Genomic DNA, 19,889 nt, shown 5'->3' on the forward strand with positions numbered 1-19,889 from the left:
ATACTTATAAGGGCATTTTGGTAATTTGGCCTGTTGAGGGCATATTTGTAAATTGGGTGCATACTGTAATTTGTGAATGAGATTTCATTATTATGGAGATATATTCGAGCTATTCGGCATGAGACGGTCATATATAATGGATTAGCGGTTTCGTCATAACGGGGTCAATTTTGGGGTAATAGAAATGTTTATTTGGTGATAGATTGGGAATATTTGAGATCAGGGTGAAATTCTGGAAGTTTTGACTATAGTGTCCCCGGGGGTGTTTTCGGGACCTCGAGCACTAGGTTTTATTTGAGGTTACTTAAGCTTGAAGTAGCTTGTCAGATAAGAACGTACGTTAGAAAACCTTTCGTTTTCTCTCTGACGGTCTGTTATACCATTTGAGCATTTTTTAAGAAATCTTGAGTTCTAGGAGTCGGAATCAAGCGAGGGTCGAGGCATAGCGATCCTAGGAAAGATTAGGAGCTTCTTAACCGAAGGATTTGACGGAAAACAACCCAATCAAAGGTGACCGCTAAGGGCTTAAAGGTTGATCGTTCTCAAGGGTCGTTCTTATGTTGGTTCTAGCTCGAATCTGAGGTAAGAAAACTGCACCCTGTGTATATGTGACATGCATGGTTATTATCGAGGCATGTTGGTTGATTATTGAGTATGACATGCATGGTTATTATTGATGCATGCCGGTTGATTATTATGTATGACATGCATGGCTATTCTTGATGCATGTTGGTTGACGATTAAACGTGACATGCATGGCTGTTATTGGTGCATGTTGGATTGCTGGATATATTGCATATGATGCATGAGAAACTTGTGATTAGGACATGCTTCGTATATTGAGTATGATATTATTCAGAGCTTGTGCCTCTGTGGTTGTGCATGGTCCTAATTGTACTAATACCTGTTTAGTAAGCATGCTGAATACCTTGTCTATAGATATGGAACATGTGATATATGATTGGCGGCATGACTTACTTGTGTATGACACTGACTAGTCAGGGACCGACTCTAAAGTCAAGAATCACGCATTGAATGGCTTTATGGCATTAATGCTAGACCGACCCTAAGGTCGATGAATCATGCATTGAATGGCTCCATGGCATTAATGCTGGACCGACTCTAAAGTCAAGAATCGTGCATTGAGTGGCTCTAAGGCACTAATGCCAGACCGACCCTAAGGTCGATGATCACGCATTGAATAGCTCCATGGCATTAGTGCGAGACCGACCCTAAGGTCAAAGAACTTATAAGCGCTTGCCTGGTCTATGACCAGATGTTTATAGCCAAGGTATATGACCCCGGTGACTGTTTGTCACATGGCTAGGGGACGTTGTCCATAGCACGACTCTAGAGTCGGGAGGAAGGTTATGTTGGTGACCATTCACCATGCACCTGTCCTGATCAAACCTATGAAAGAATCACCTATCAGTTAAGCCCTGGTAACCCTATCGTCACATGGCTAGAGGGGAGCTATGCTCATTACTGTGACTTTTGGCTATTGTCACCTATTTACTTGGACTGATAGTCCTGAACGGTTATTATGATCGTTGTTGATATTATATCATGTTTTGTTGTGTTTTCTTGCTGGGCTTTGGCTCACGGGTGCTACGTGGTGCAGGTAAAGGCAAGAGGAAGTCGGACCATCCTTGAGTTGAAGAGCTTAGGTGATGATGTGTACATATGCAGCTGCTCGTCCACCACGGCCGAGGTTTAAAGTGGAACTAGGGTTGAACCCTATTTTGCCGCTTAGAACGACCTGTTGTAAATATTTTCTGTAATAGACTCTGAAACTTTATTTTCGGGATCCCAAACGTTACATCCTAACCAAAGTTTTTAATCCCTAAACCGCTAATCATACTTAGTTCACGATTTTGGCCAAATGACTCGATCAGCGAGTTTAGCACTGTTTACAAGGCACACCGTAACGGTCCCTGGAGTTTGGGGCGTTACACCCTTTGAATTTCAAATTCCACCAACCCCCATGGTTGTTACCAATGATTAATTGGATATTTATGGAATTGAAATAGAGAGTTTTGGAGTTATTTGGCTGTTGGAAACGTTCAAAATTGGATAAAACTGAAAATTGGAAGATGCTGTCAGCCACTTAGGCCGCAGCATGACAAACGTGCGCCGCGACCCAAGACCTTTTCCAGCAACCAATTTTTCAAGTTTTCCAAAACGTTCCAAATTCATTCCCACTTGATTTTGTAACTTCCATACACATTATGGGAATTAAAATCACATCTCTATCAGCCATTTCACATATGGCTTTAAGAAATTCATCTCAATATTGTGTAACAACAAATCTACACAATAATGGGTAATATTTGGAAGTTACAAATTTGTAACACCAAATATGTTACAATATGTGACACTCTTTGTCACATTTATTTAATCTAAAACATTATATTATAATATAATATAATATTACATTATATTATAAAATAATATAACATTCCCCCACTAGATTAAATAGTTATCTATTGTAACACTTATTTAATCAATCATTATATTTTAAAACATAACATATCCCCCACTTGATTAAATAAGAACTCTCTCTTATAGGAGTCATTGCTTTAGTGCATAAAGCAAAGTGTTTTTCAACTTGAACTTTACTATAGTGTAATTATCACAAAATTTGTCAAAAATTTGGTTGCACTAGGCATTGAACCATCTTTTCATGATAACAAATCGGTGATAACACACACACCTTTGTGATGTTCACTTGAGACCTCTATGTCTCGCTTTGCACCGTTAATGGCCATGTGCACTTTCCATTCATGGATGTTCTTCAGAGTACTCCCAATTTTCATGAGAGGCGACACCACCCCTAGGTCCATATAGGTAGAATTCTTACAGTATTTTGTTACCAAAAATACTTGTCTTCACAAGACTGAATTCTATTAAAAAACCTTTTGGTTTGAACCCTCAACTTGGTAACTCACAAGTACTCAATATCTCATATGGGACTTGTTTTGAGTACAACTAATATTTACTTGATTGATTTGTTGTTACCTATTGAACCTAATATTAGTTAAATAACTAGTGTTAAGATAGGTTACCATCAATCGTGAATATCTTTAGGGAGTTTAAGTCCCATCCCTCGAGATGATGTAGCCACTAAATCCCTCGTTAGTGGCTTAGTGAAGAATCTACCAGATTTTCACTTGTTCTAACATAGGATATTGAGATGACTCCTCTTTGAATCAATTCTCTTACATATCCACGTCTTAGACTAATATGTCTTGACTTCCCATTATACACTCCTTTGTATGCTCTATCCAATGTTGCTTGGCTATCACAATGTATCGATATAGTGGATACATTCTCTTTGATTAGGGGTATCTCTATCAATAGATCCCTTAACCATTCGACCTCTTTTCCGGTAGCAGCTAGAGCTATAAACTCTGCTTCCATAGTGGAATGAGATATACAGGTTTGTTTCTTGGAACCCCAAGAAATTGCACCCCACCAAGTGTAAATACCCAACCAGTTGTGGACAAGTTGTCCCCAAGATTGGATATCCAGCTTGCATCTGTATATCCTTCTAAGATTGAAGGAAATTTGGAGTAATGAAGGCTTAGTCCTTTGGTTTTCTTGAGAAAACCTAGGACTCTTCCAATCGCCTTCCAGTGATCCACACTTGGATTACTTGTAAACCTACTAAGTTTACTTACCGCAAATGCTATATCAGGTCTAGTACATTGAGCAGCGTACATTAGACTCCCTATAGCACTAGCGTACTCCAATTGAGCTGCCGCTCTTCCTTCATTCTTCTATAGTTTTACACTATGATCGAATGGAGTATTGGCATCTTTAACCTTGAGATGGTTAAATTTGTTCAATACTTTCTCAACATAGTGGGCTTGCCCTAACGCAAAACCCCCACTATGTTTCTTTACTTTGATACCAAGTATGGTGTCAACTTCTCCAAGATCTTTCATCTTGAAGGTTGATGATAGAAACCTCTTCATTTCTTCTATCCCTTTCATGTTATTACTTAGAATAAGCATGTCATCCACATATAAGCAAACAATGATCATATATCCCTTACAAGTTTTGGAATGCAAACACTTGTTTCCATTGTTATGTCTAAACCCATTAGACATGATGGCTTGATCAAATTTTTCATGCCATTGCTTAGGAGCTTGTTTCAATCCATATAAGGATTTTACAAGTCTACATACTTTATGTTCATATTTTGGTAGGACAAACCCTTCGGGTTGTTCCATATAAACCTCCTCATTGAGGTCACCATTAAGGAATGTTGTTTTGACATCCATTTGATGAACATACAAGTTGTGTATAGAAGCTAAAGCGAACAAAATTCTTATAGAAGTTGTTCTTGCAACAGGCGCATAGGTATCGAAATAATCGATACCTTTTTTTTGCCTAAACCCTTTAGCTACTAATCTAGCTTTAAAGGTTTAAATAGTGCCGCTAGTGTGGTATTTTCTCCTAAATACCCACTTACACCCAATTGGCTTAGACCCCGGTGGGAGGTCTACCAATTCCCAAGTGTTGTTGGAAAGAATGGAATCCATCTCATCATTGATGGCTTCTTTTCAAAATGCACTATCTCTTGATTGCATATAGCTTCTATATAAGTCTTAGGGTCATCCTCAACGAGAAGTACAATAGAAATTTTCCTAATGACTTCCTCTCTATTTCCTTCTACCATGTAGAATAAAATTCGTTGAGACTCTATCTCATCCACTACTAGACTTTTCTCATTATTTTTTAGCCTTTGACTTCTTCTAAGTTCAAATGGTTGCTTTACATTCTTTTGAGAATTCTCCTCTTGAGAATTAATTTTGGATGTAGAAGCTTGAGAATTGTTGTCACATAACATGTTCTCAAAGAATTCAACTTCTCTAGATTCAATCACAATATTAGACTCTAAGTCTAATAGCCTATAAGCTTTACTATTGTTGGCATAACCAACAAAAGCACACTTTATGGCTCTTGAACCTAACTTTGTTCTATTAGGTTCGTTTTTCTTGCAATATGTAAGACACCCCCACACTTTGAAGTACCTTATGTTGGGTTTTCTTCCTTTCCATAACTCATATGGAGATATCTCATTTTTCTTCATCAGTATTCGATTAAGAATGTGACAAGCGGTTAACAACGCTTCACCCCATAAGTTGAAGTTCAACTTAGAAAACACCAACATAGAATTTATCTTCTCTAGATAAGTCCTATATTTCCTTTCGGCAACACCATTGTGTTGTGGTGTATAAGGTGTGGTGCACTCATGAGTTATATCATTTTCTTTACAAAATGTATTGAATTCATTAGAGAAGTACTCACCCCCTCCATCACTTCTTAGCACATTAATCTTTTTATTTAGTTGATTTTCAACTTCTAATTTATATAATTTAAAAGCATCAAAAGTTTCATCTTTATGCTTTAAAAGAAACACATAGGTATATCTACTAAAATCATCTATAAAAGTAAGAAAATACCTTTTACCACCTCTAGTTAAAACACCATTTAATTCACAAAGATCACTATGGATTAAATCTAGTAAATTGGATGATCTTTCTACACTAGGAAATGGTTTCTTAATCATTTTTGTCTTAACACATGTTTCACATTTACCATAGTTTTTAATATTGCATGCAATCATACCACATTTTACTACTCTTTTCATGGTTGAAAAATTGTGGAAAAATATACTCTTGATTGTTATTTTTACTTCTAAAGGAATAGCCTTTAAATAGGCTAAGTACAAAGGAATATTCTAGGTATAAACTAATTTACATTAATTACACCTTAGCTGTAAAATACTAAGGAATAATTCAAATTATTTCTACACCATCCCTCAAGCTGGTGCATACAAGTCCCACATGCCCAGCTTGCACACTTGCTCATCAAAGCTTTCTTTTGATAATCCTTTTGTTAGCAAATCAGCAGCTTGTTGTTTGCTTGGCACATAAACAACACATAGTTCTTTTTCTTCAATTTTTTCTTTTATGAAATGACGGTCCACCTCCACATGTTTGGTTCTATCATGATGAACTGGATTGTGTGCTATATTAATAGCTGATTTATTGTCACTGTATAGTTTCAAAGGATTCGCTATTTGAAGTTGTAGTTCTTCAAGAACTCGTTTGATCCAGATCAATTCACACACTCCTTGAGCAAGAGCTCTAAGCTCAGCTTCAACACTGCTTCTTGCAACAACAGGTTGTTTCTTGCTTCTCCAAGTAACAAGGTTTCCCCATACCTTGGTACAATATCCAGATGTTGATCTTCTGTCCTCAATTGAACCTGCCCAGTCTGCATCAGTGAAAGCTTCTATGCCTCTTTCTCCATTTTTTTTTAACAACAGACCTTTTCCAGGTGTCTTCTTTAGATACCGTAATATCCTGTAAACTGCCTCCAAGTGTTCTTCAAAAGGGTTATGCATATACTGACTGACCAAGCTAACTGCAAAGGCAATGTCAGGTCTGGTGTGAGATAAATAGATCAATTTTCCCACTAGTCGTTGATACATCCCTTTGTCTACAGGTTTCTCCTTTTCTTTATTCTTGTACTTGTTGGGTTTTATGCCCTTATAAAACCATGTTGGACATGTAGCACGATTTCTTATTATCAATAAAAGTAGTAGAAATCATTTAGTTTGACAACCGTGTTGCTTGATTGTTTTATTACATGATTATTGAAATAATACAAACATTTATAAAATCCCGAACATATGGATAGTTACAATTATAGTGACTAGGTCACAGTGGATTATAGTTGTAATTATATGTTCAAAAGAACGAGTCCTACGATTAGATCAGTGCATTGGATTTTCACTGATTAGGCAATCTACGATATGATCTACTTACACATTCAGGGTGTGATGTCTTGTCCAAGGCATCGACCAAGTAGATAAGATCGGATGTATTTAGTTACATCGGACTAGGACCGATATTGATTATTGATTGATAAATAAGTATCGTTGTTATCAAATCTAATTAATGTCACAACGTTGACCATATATTAAGTCGATCTTAATTCTGAGTGATAATATTCTACTAATTATATCATTTAAATCTTTTGACTTGTTCGTTACCAGCTTACCCTACGGTCTAGTCCATACTTACATCTTGGAGATTTATTAGTGTAATTGAGTGGGAGTATTATTCATAGATACGAAATCTATAACTTCTGTATGAGAAGTGAAAAGATGATTTCCTTAATTACTTTGTTCAAAAGGTTAAATGATAGAGATCTCATTTCTATGATTAAGTTCACGGAAATATCATTTATAAGAAACTTAGTGGGAGTTAAGGATAAAATACTGATGAGGGGTAAAACGGTAATTTGCACCCAGCTCGTTAGTAAGTCATCGATAGAGGATTGACTGATTGTAATGGTTATAACAATGGATAACGTATTTATGGTTTTGAAAATACGTTCTATGAATTCAAGAGTTCAATTCCAAGTTTATAGTGGAGTCACGAGGAATTAATAAGGTAGTGAAATTATTCGTAAATAAATTCACGGTAACTTGTTGGAGCTTGATTTCATGGGTCCATGGTCCCCACATCACCTTTGAGTAAATCATCTAGAATGTCTCAATTAATTGATTTAATTATCAATTATGATTTTTAAAGTTGACTAGGTCAATTTTGGAAAATTTACAAAAATATGAGATTTAGAGAATAAAAGAGAATCTTTGGGTAAATTTATTAATATTGATAAATTAGTATCAATATAAATAAATAATATTAAATCAAGTTTCAAATTATAATTAGTTAATTTGAATAAGGATTTAATTAATTAATTAAAAATAAATAAATAAATAAAAGGTTTTGAATTTAGGCCCAGCTGGGATTTAAATTCAAAACAAAGAGATTGGGCCCAAGTCCATTTATGGCAGCCCAATGCTTTTATTTTTGTTTATTATTTTTAATTAATTTAAATTTAAATAAATCTCATTAAGTTGCCTATATAATGAATATGATATCTAGGGTTTTCATAAGGTAGCAAGTCAGTCTCAGTTGATTTGGGTAAGTGAAAACCTAGACACTCTAATCCTTTCTTAGCCACTCTCTCTTCTTCTTCTCTGCAAGATCTCTATCTCATGTGTTGAGAACCAGCCCACACTAGTTCTAGGTTGATCAAAGGCTTGGTGAGGAAGACTATGTTGCTGATCTTGTTCAATCTCTTGATAATACTCTGCTACAGAAAGGAATCAAGGGTTAGAGAGATTGAAGGATGGAGTTGTTCCAGTTCCGCTGCGTAATGTAAGTTTTTACTTTACTTTGTATTTGTATCAATTTCATAGGAGCATGTTCTAGGAATTTGCATGTTTGTTTGATAATATGTAAATTGCATGAAAATAAATAAAGATCCTGCAATGAGTTTTTCCTACAGTACTTCCATTTGGGTTCCACAAGGGTTGTTGCTGGTTTACATCCGAGCATACTAGTCTCTTTGAGTAGATCAATAACATACTTATGTTGAGAGACTGAAATCCCCTGCTTAGTTCTTGCAAACTCCATACCCAGAAAGTATCTCATCTGACCAAGATCTTTTACCTCAAATTCTTGGGCTAGTAGTCTTTTAAGCTCCTCCATTCCATTAAGGTCATTTCCAGTTAGAATCATATCATCAACATAGATAATAAGAATTACAATCTTACCATCTTGTGAGTGTTTGAATAATAGAGTATGATCCGACTAACCTTGTTTGTACCCATGCTTCTTGATCACTTGATTGAACCTCTCAAACCATGCTCGTGATGATTGTTTCAAGCCATAGAGAGATTTCCTTAAGTGACATGCTGTTTCTTTTCCATATTTTCCTTCGAGACCAGGAGGAATCTTCATATAGACCTCTTCCTCTAAATTTCTGTTTAGAAATGCGTTCTTAATATCAAGTTGCTGCAATGGCCAATCAAGATTAGCAGCTATTGATAAGAGAATTCTTACTGTGTTTAGTTTTGCCACTGGTGCAAATGTCTCTGTGTAGTCCACCCCATAAGTTTGAGTGAACCCCTTTGCAACCAGTCTCGCCTTGTATCTTTCTATAGTACCATCAGCTTTGTATTTCACTGTGAATACCCACTTGCATCCTACAACATGTTTGTCTTTTGGCTCAGCAACTATTTTCCAGATACCATTTTTTCCAACGCCCCTATTTCTTCTTCAATTGCTTTCTTCCACCCAGGAATGGACAAGGCTTCATCAATATTCTTTGGAATAATTGTCTCCTCAATTTTGGCAACAAATGCTCTGAATTTTGGTGTGAGTCTGCTGTAGCACACATACTTAGATATAGGATGTAAAGTACAATTTCTCACTCCCTTCCTTTTTGCAATGGGCAGATCTGATTCCATCACACTCGAACTAGGATTAGAATCAAATGAAATTGGACTCAAAGAATCACTTACATTGGGATTTGTCACTGGTTCAGACTCATGGGAGACAAGATCCGTAGCAGGCGTGTAGAGTCCAAGAACTTTACTTAGCTAAGATAGATAGTAGTATGATAGTATTTATAGCATTATCATTGTTACTGTGGATTTTTGGTTCAGACCGGGAATTATTTGGACACTCATAGTAGTACTTATAGATTTTCTAAGTTTAATCTATAGTTTAAGAATATTAAGTATAACCTAAGGTTTGATTAAAGTGACTGATATTAAGGATTATATTTATTATATTATAAGGTTTAGACATCAACCAATAGGATTTTAAGCACATGTTATGAATGGTGATTAAGGATTAAGTATTTTTGAGGATTAAATCTAATAAGGAGTAAAGTTTGAATGTTATAGGGTCAGTCAGCAGCTTTGAGTGCGTTGAGGGCTTAGTCAAGGCTGTTTACTCCATTCAAACTTAGCTAAAAATGTGTAATTTCGTGTTTAAATATTCAGCGTGTGCCGATATATCGCAGCTATAGGGGGCGATATGTCGCAGCACGTAGATACGGAAAACACGAAACGATGCACGGTCGCCTCGGGCATACTGGCCCAGGCGATATATCGCCTACAGGGGGCGATATATCGCCTCCTCCAGCATAAATTCAAACTCTTTTGAATTCATTTCCTTTCAGCCATTCAAACTCCTTCAACAGTCCAGCGTCTTTTGAACGAGTCTTCAGCCTCTGCTGAACGATTATTCAAATGATTTTCACCTAAAAAGCCATTATTTTTATTCAAGTAAAATCAAGATACTTTCCCCAAACTCTATAAATAGGACCTAGTACCCAGCCATTTCTTCACCTTTTACTCTAAGTTCAGAAGCTGCTAGTGCTAAGTAAGTGTGAGAGTGTAAACACCTGGTTTGGGAAAATCATAAGCTTAAACATCATAAGCTTATCAAACACTTTGGGAAGTGAGATTCGTTAGTATTTCGGTTGTGGTTAGATTGATCTTGCAAGTCTTTGAGGTAAACCCGAAACTCTAGTTCATTTGATTTATGTTATGTTTCCCTTCTCTTAGCCATCTACTCAGTTTCCTAACCTCATTCTTATTTGGTTAGGGAATCCAAGTTCTTAAGCACATAAGTTGTGGTAAGCATATTTTTAATGGTTTAGTCTTCCTATTCATTTTCATTTCTTCTTCTTAAGACTCACTCTTCCTCATATGGTTTTAGGAGTGTTCCAAAAGTCCCAACTCAGTCCATTATATCCCGGTAACTTTGGTAAGGAAAATAGGCTAGAATCTATATGTTTATGTTTATGTTACCTTATGTGTTATGTTATAATATGTTATGAATATGTTATGCATGTGTTTGTTGTAGGCTTGGGCTTATGCCCTATTTGACTAACAAGACCCCAAAAAGATTGTGGGCATATGCCTATTTAGCTGGTAGGACCCCACTAATCTCATGGGCATAAGCTTGTTTAGTCTATGGGACCCCAAGTAATAATGGCCATTATAATAAGTGTATTATGTGTTATGATATGTCTTTACGTTTATTATGAAATTTATGTGTATGACTATGTGTTAGATTTTCCTTGCTGGGCATTAGGCTCATTCCTTTCTGTTTATGTGCAGGAAATAAGCTTTAGAGGCGGAAAGATTCGTGACGCTTAGAGGATGTGTATCGATGGCGAATGGACTCAAGGAGCCGAGCGTTATTCGATTCGAGGATGTAGTCTTGTTTATTTTTTTTTTTTTATGGTTTTAGATGTATTTTCCGCATTTTCTATGTAACCCTTTTTACTTTAAGTTATTTTTTTGTTTTAAAGACAATGGGTACCCATATCCTACTTATTTTTATGAAAGTAACCTTTGTTTCTACAAGTTTATAATAAATTATGGTATTTTCGCAAATGTATGTTTTAGTAAGAATTTGTATGTATAGTTCGATAATGGTCCAAGAGTCTAGATTAGTGGGTCATTACAAGGCGATATTACTTAATGTTTGTCCCGTCGTCTAGTATAAACCAACAACTCTTTTTCTGAATTTATTTGGTCTGTCTTTTCCATTTCAAAAGTGTTTTGTTCAGAATTTAGCACATAGTTATACTCAATTGGCAGACTAGACTCAATTGGTGGATTAGATTCAATGGGTGGACTGAATTCAGGTCCTATCATTGGTAAACAGGTATCCCAACAGTGAGTATTCTTAACAATCCCTCCCTGAAGCGAAGTGTTGGGATAAAAAGGTTGCTCTTCATTGAATGTGACATTTGATGAGACACTAAGGCGACGAGTGAGAGGATTGTAACATTTGTATCCCTTTTTGGTGGAAGAATACCCAAGGAAAATACACTTTTGAGAACGAGGATCAAGTTTGGTATGAGTAGGTCCTAAAACATGAACATATGCGGTACAACCAAATGTTTTTAGTGGAATATCTGAGAGTAGGGGAGTCTGAGGATAAATCTTAAGAAGAGAAGATATTGGAGTTTGATAGTAGAAGACACGAGAAGGCATTTTATTGATTAAATAGGATGCTATCAAAATATCTTCTCCCCAAAAAATCTTAGGAATAGAAGTAGTAAACATGAAAGCCCTAGAAACTTCTAATAGATGTCGATTTTTCCTTTCAACAATCCCATTTTGTTGGGGAGTACGAACACATGAACTTTGATGGACAATGCCATTAGAGATAAGATAATCACCTAAGATGGAATTAAAATATTATGTACCATTATCAGTGTGCAGAACTTGGAGATTAGCTTGAAATTGATTTTTAATCATTGAATGAAATTTTTTGAAGGTGGCAGCGGCATCAGATTTGTCTTTTAAAATAAACACCCAAGTTAAACGAGTATGATCATCTATAAAGGATATAAACCAGTGAGTATTAGAGATATTTGTAACCCTGGATGGCCCCCACATGTCACTATGAATGAGAGTGAAAGGATGAGATGCCTTATAGGGGCAAGAATGAAAAACACTTCGAGTATGTTTTGCAAATTGACACACTTCACATTGGAACATGTTCAAGTGTTTGTTTTTAAACAGACTATGAAACAAATGTTACAGATAGGGAAAACTAGGATGTCCTAATCGATAATGCCATTGCATAATATCAATATTAGAAGCAGCACAGCCAGAATGCAACATTTTATTACCTTGAGCAGATGAAGGGTCAACATCAAAGTAGTACAGCCCGCTACATTCTCTCGCACTTCCAATCGTCTTCCCCGAGGACAATTCTTGGAAATCACAATGTAAGGGTGAGAATTTTGCAATACAACCTTGATCAAGGGTAAGTTTGCTAATTGAGAGGAGATTAAAAGATAGATTTGGCACATGGAGGACATCGTTAAGAATAAGGAGAGGAGATAGATAAACGGAAACTTTACCAGCCACAGTTGATAGAGAGCCATCAGCAATTTTTATTTTACTAGTACCTGGACAAGGACTATAAGTAATGAACTGATGAGATTGACTAGTCATGTGGTCAGATGCGCCAGAGTCGACGATCCACGGCGAAGTTTGAGCATTAAACGGAGCAAAAGTGTTTGGAGTGGAGAAAAATCCCAGAGAGTTCAAATCTGGTGCGGAAGTTGACTTGAGAAACCTATGGAGTGGAACAATCTGATATGTGGTGAAAGGGAATGTACCACGCTGAGCAGCAGTCATAGCGCACCCTTTAAAATTGTTTTCAGCAGCTGAGTGATGAAGATTAGGCTATTCAAAGTGATGGGTAACAACCTCAGAGAGCGTTTTTGAGATTTCAGTGATGGTGGAATTATCGCAAGTGGTGTTGAGATCAATTGGAGAAGTGACCATGGTCGATTTTCAATGGTCAAAAAGGAAAAATCAGAGGAAAGGTGCTGGCTGGGAAGAAAAAAAAAATCCGTGAACAATACCGCACGTGAATAGTGACGCGCGTGAACAATATCCGCCGGTGATCTGGAAGGTGGACGCCGGGGTTTTGTTGATCAGAGGCTGAGCAATCTCTCTGTGGTGGAGGTGAGAAGAGAAAACAACTTTGAAATAGTTTTCTAAGGTTTAACCTCAAGAGTACCGAACCCTAATTTTTGAAGAAAGGGCAGAAAAAAAAAGCCTAATTTTGGAAAAAATTCTCAATTTTTAAGCGCTTAAAGCTCTGATACCATGTGGAAAAATATACTCTTGATTGTTATTTTTACTTCTAAAGGAATAGGCTGAGTACAAAGGAATATTCTAGGTATAAACTAATTTACATTAATTACACCTTAGCTGTAAAATACTAAGTAATAATTCAAATTATTTCTACAAAAACCTATATGCGATAGTCTAAGATGCCACAAAAATAAAGAATCATACTCAACAATATAGGCGGAATTAGCATTTTTATTGATAACATTGAAAGTTACATCATTGGTGCACAATTTGACCATACCCTCACAAGAGTACCCGTTTCCCAAAAATACATTTGATTTGGTAAGTATAAGTTTACCGGACTCAAAAACGGCTTTAATGCCAGGCTTGCCAAGCAAATCACCACTTACCAAGTTTCTACTCATTTCAGGAACATAAAGTACATTCACTAATGTAACTTTCTTGCCGGAGGTGAAAAAGACTTCAATGATACCTTTGCCATACCTTGGATTTGCCCTCATTGCCCATTTGAATCTCATGGTTGCCCTTTGACTCTTGAAAGGTCTTGAACAATGATTTTTCATAGGTGACATGGACGGTGGCACATGTGTCATACCACCATCCTTTCACCTTGCCTTGGACCGCATTCACCTCACTAAGGGTAGCAACTATATTTTCCTCTTGAGTTAAGTTTACTTTCGGTCCTTGTTGGTCTTTTCTATGCCTACACTCTCTAGCATAGTGACCATTTTCCCACACACAAAGCAAGGACCTTTCTCGCCCTTAAACTTGTTTGGGTTGGTTTTTGGACCCAAAGGTTTCTCGTTACCCTTTTTCCCTTTGTTTTCTGGATGTTTTGGTTGTGACACCGCATTTGCTTTGGAAGTCTCTTCATTAGACCCCTCCACAAGTTTATCTCTACATATCGATTCCTCTTCGATTCGAATATGTTTTTGGATTTCCTCCAAAGAATAATCCTAATTTTTATGAAGGATTCTTTTCCTATAACTCTTCCAAGTTTGTGGTAATTTAGCCACTATAGCACCAACTTGAAAGGCCTCGGGAAGCTCAATTTTTAACACTTTCAATTTGTTAACAATAATTTGCAATTCATGTATTTGAGGAAGCATGTGTTTATTACCAAAAAATTTGAAATCAAAATATTGCGATATCAAAAACTTTTTGGTACCTTCCTCTTCCGCCTTGAACTTTGTCTCAAGAGCGTCCCATATCTCCTTTACCGGTTCGGTCTCGGTGTAGAGGTCATAGAGCCTATTGGAAAGGGCGTTGAGGATATGACCCCTACAAAGGAGATTGTCCTCCTCCCTCTTCCTCCTTTCCTCCACCTCCTCGGGAGTGTCCTTGTCGGATGGCGTTGGGAGAGGTTCTAGAGTGGATTCTAGAATGTAGGCGATTTTGAGAGTGGTTAAAAGAAACATCACCTTGTCTTGTCATCTAGTAAAATTGGACCCATTAAACCTATCCAATCTCACTAGATCTTGATTCATAATCTTGATGGTCTCACCTTCCATTGAAACAAACAAGGGTAAGCTTTTGAATGTTAGGAAAAATAGTTTTGCCTCAATGGAAATATGTAAGAATTTTACAACTCTATGCAAAATATTACAAATAAATAATGATTGTTTGAATAAAGTGTTACAACTCTATTACTGAAAATACAAATAAAAGGAGAAGGAGATGTAAGATGATAGAAATAGAAAATACAACTCTATAACAAAAGATACAAATAAACTAGAAGTGTTTGAACAAAGGAAATAAAAGGATTACAACTCTTAAACAAAAATATAAGTAAATAGAACAAGAAGAAAAGCAATAGAATAAAAGAAAGGAACAAGAAACAAAAGATAAACAACTCTCACTCACACTACCAAAGTGAAGAGTGTTGGGGATCACCAACTTGAACAATGTTTGAAACCTTTGTCCAAAAGCTTATTTCCCCCTAACTCAAGCACTAAGGGATCTCTCACAGATTATAGGAAATGCTTTAGGGAATTATCAAGCCTCAAGGTGTTTCTAGCCAAGTGCTCTAATGGATAAAAATGTTGTGTCTTACAAGTGAGCATTAGGCTCCTATTTATAGAGTTTTGAGACACCATTTGAATTTCAAATTCCACCAACCCCCATGGCTGTTACCAATGATTAATTGGATGTTTATAGAATTAAAATAGAGAATTTGGTAGTTATTTGGCTGTTGGAAACGTTCAAAATTGGATAAAACCGAAAATTGGAAGATGTTGTCAGCCACTTGGGCCGCGGCCTGAAAAACGTGTGCCGCGGCCCACAGAGTGTTTTTGCCACTTGAACTGCGCCCTGACAAACATGCGCCGCGGCCCAAGACCTTTTCCAGTAACCAATTTTTCAAGTTTTCCAAAACGTTCCAAATTCATTCACACTTGATTGTGTAACTTCCATACAAATTATGGATGTTAAAATCACATCTCTATTAGCCATTTCACATATGGCTTTAAGAAATTCATCTCAATATTGTGTAACAACAAATCTACACAATAATGGGTAATATTTGGAATTTACAAATTTGTAACACAAAATATGTTACATATTTGGATATATCTCATATATCTAAATATTGTAACTCTCTATTATATGTTACAATATGTGACACTCTTTGTCACATTTATTTAATCTAAAACATTATATTATAATATAATATAATATTACATTATATTATAAAATAATATAACACAAATCAATATATAATTTTGGCACAATACAAAGAGAAGAGAGTCTAAATATGTCATAATGGGTCAGGTCGAGACCCCGCCCCCTGTAGCGTCTCAATTTTCCTAATAAGGCTTAGTGCCTTGATTAGGGGACCAGAAGGGCAATAATTGATTCATTATGTGATTATATGCATGATTACATGAATTATTTGATTTATATTATAATATGACTATATTTGCATGTTTAGGTGTATTAAGCATGCATGCGGACCCGTTTCTTATTAAAAGGGCATTTTCGTAATTTTGGCCTGTTGATGGCATATTTGAATATATACGTGTTATATGATTGAGACCACATTATTATGTGGATATATTTGGGTTATTCGGCACGAGGCGATCCTAGGGAGTAAGTTAGCGGTTTAGTCATAACAGGGTCAAATACCTGGCTCGGGGTGAGCCTATAGGTATTTTGGTAATTTAGTACATTACCGGGATTTATCGGGTAATGAGAAAGTATTTGGTGATTATTTGAGGATATTGGAAGTAACGGGAATTATGAGGCGTTAGTTGAGATTAGCGGGAAATGTAGCAAATTACTAATTTGCCCTTGGGGGCATTAAATGAGTAAGGCATGATCTAGGGGCACTTTGGTCTTTTCACTCCTAGTAGTGACTTAGTCACTAGAGTCCTTCACAGGCAGGAAACCAAAGAAACACTCTCAGCTCAGCACCCCCCTCTCTCTCTCTCTCTCTCTCGTTCCTCTCTCTATCTCTTGAAGCTTTTGAGGAGTTTGAACTTTATAAGGAGGAAAAGCTTGGAATTGAAGGGAGTTGAAGCTAAGATTGAATTGGAACAGCTCAGGGGTCGTGATTCTCAATTGAGGTAAGATTCCGCTCTGGTTTTTGGTGGAATTATGTTGTGGTTTAAGTTTGCTTAAGTTTTAAACTTATGGTTGGGTTTTGATTTGGGTTAAGGATTTGGCTTGGTTTTTGGCGGTGTATAAGTTGTTTATGATGGTTGGAAATGTTTGTGGGGGGTATAGTTCTAGTTTTGGTTTGGAGATATGGTGAGTTTGCAGGGTTTTGGTTCGGAGAAAATGGTGGGAAAACCCAGATTTTCTGGGTTCGCGCGCATCGCTTCGTTGTTCTTCCGAGCCGCGACGCTGGGGTGGTCCAGGGCAAGGAGGCTCTGGCTGGGTGCCACGACGCCTGTTAGGCTGTGCTGCGGTACCAGGCCATTTTCAGGGGCCTGGGTTTTGTAGTTTTAGGGCATAGGCCCAGGGGCTCGAGGACGGTTTCACCACCCGTGTGGTGGAATTAGAGGTCCCGAAAGCGCGGGATTAGTCTCGGGGTTCACTTATGGAATTAAATGGTAATGAGAATGTTGTTTATGGGTTGTGACTAGGTTATCGCTAGGGCTCGGGAGAGGATCGTTCTCGGGAGTCGTGCTTGCTTGCGCTTGGATCAAAGGTAAGAAAACTGCACCCAATACGTGATATATGTGATTAGGGCTTGGCCCGGTTGTTAAATATAGATATGATTAGGGCTCGGGCCCCTGTGAATGAGCATGATTATGATTATGTTTGTGATTGTTTGATTAAGCATGCTTGAATGCTCTATATCTGAATAATTGTTAAATGGTGTATGTTTATTTACATTATCTGATTAAAAAGCATTGACTTATAAGTCAAGGGTGGCAGTAGCGCACTGAGCACTAGTCGATATGGTTAGGCCTAATCAGGAGCATGACATACGCTTGTCCGACCCAATGGTCGTTGGAAAACTAAAGCGCCATGTACGATGGGCCAACTCCATGGCTGGTTATACAGAGGATAGGGCAACGAGCCCTGGGGTGACTCCATAGTCCCATATCCTAGGGCACTGGGCTCCGGTATGACTTATTTATCATTTATTTAGGGCAACGGGCCCTGATGTGACGCTACTGTCACTTATCTTAATAGAATGCATGCATGAGTAGGGTTATTACTACTATGCATGCTTATTATGATTCTGTCATAAGTCATTAACTGCTTATGAGCATGTTTAAGTTTTCTTGTTGAGTCTTGGCTCACAGATGCTATGTGGTGGGGAAAGGGAAGTTGGACCAGCCATGAGTTAGAGAGTTTCGGTGGCGACGTGTACATATGCGACTGCTCGACCACCACGGCCGGAGTTTCTCAAAGCAACTAGGGTCAAACCTTATTTTGCCGCTTAGGTCGGCTAGTTGTAACTTTTGAATTGTAATTAGCCTTTTAAACGTTATTTTGGGATCCCATGTATGAACGTAAATATTTTAATGAAATGATTATTCATTTTGACCAAATTTTTTAACCCTAAAACCGTTAATCACGTTTGGTTACACGTTTATGACCAAGAGACTCGTTCAGAGAGTCTAACACTATATAAAACACACAATGTAACGGTCTTGGCTATCTAGAGCGTTACACTCCCGCCCCGCCCCGCCCCGCCCCGCCCCGCCCCGCCCCGCCCCGCTATTTTTTGGAGAGGCTCGGGTAGTGACCCGCCCCTATTAGTTTTTAAACATTTCTTTCTCTCGTGCTATCTCTTCTCTTTTTCTTTTTTGAAATGTGCTTCTCTTTTCTTTATTTCCTTTGTTTATTTCCTCAGAGACCCTTTTGTCGTGCCGACTCTCTAATCCCACATTCTCTTTATTGCTAATTTTTTGTCTTGTGAAGATCTGTGAATATAGAGTTGAGTGAAGAAGAGAAGGTCTAAAGCTGTCGTACCCACTTGCTTGTTCTTTCTTTTGAGTTTTAATTAATCTTTCAGAAAATAGGTTTTTTAAAAGTTTAGTACTTCACTGAATCACCGATCAATGTTCTGAAAAAGAAATCAAATGTATATATACAAATGATTTAAAGTGCTGAAAATTAATGGGGTGTCTCTTACTTTTCCTTTTTGATATTATGTAGTTTTCTGGGTCAACTTATTTCCCAGTTAACTCTGTTTAATTATGTTGTTTGATCCGATGATATCGTTGGCTAATGAATTATTTGGTCTCAGGTTGTGTGGGATCTTATTATTGTTCTAATTTGAATTGAGTGTTCACAAGTTTGAGAATATGAAAAGCCCAAATAATAGATTAGTGACATTTTAGTTTAATCTTTAGAAAGAAGTTTTCTTTGTTTTGGTGACTATTGATAGTAGGGGTGCAAACCGCGGTGACTGACCGCACCGCACCACACTACATTGTAAACCGCGGTGTCAAAAGTGAAATGGTTAGGTATGGTTTGTATCTTAGCCAAACCGCGCACCGTATACTTACAAATATGTTAAAAAAAATTAAACTTTATATATATACTATTTTTTAGTAACCCAATCTAAAACTAGGAGTCCACTTAAATTAGGGTATAACCTTATTCTCTAACACATCATACACGATAACAACTCCTTCCTCTCTCATCTCATTTGCGCCTCCTCCCTATCACCTCTCTATCTCACACATATTTTTTAACACACCGTGGAAAACCGCCCAAACCACACTGCAAAAAATGGTTTGGTTTGGTCGGTTTGGTGCAACGAAATCACACCGCATGGTGTGTTCTAGCTAATACACCGTATTTGTGACGTGGTGTATTAAAAAGTGTTCAAACCGCTCAAACCACACCATACACACTCCTAATTGATAGAATAGAAGTATCTAGTTGAGACTTGAGAATACGGTGTTTCGATTTG

This window comes from Humulus lupulus, chromosome 1 (genome assembly GCF_963169125.1).
Source record: "Humulus lupulus chromosome 1, drHumLupu1.1, whole genome shotgun sequence".
Taxonomy (NCBI): domain Eukaryota; kingdom Viridiplantae; phylum Streptophyta; class Magnoliopsida; order Rosales; family Cannabaceae; genus Humulus; species Humulus lupulus.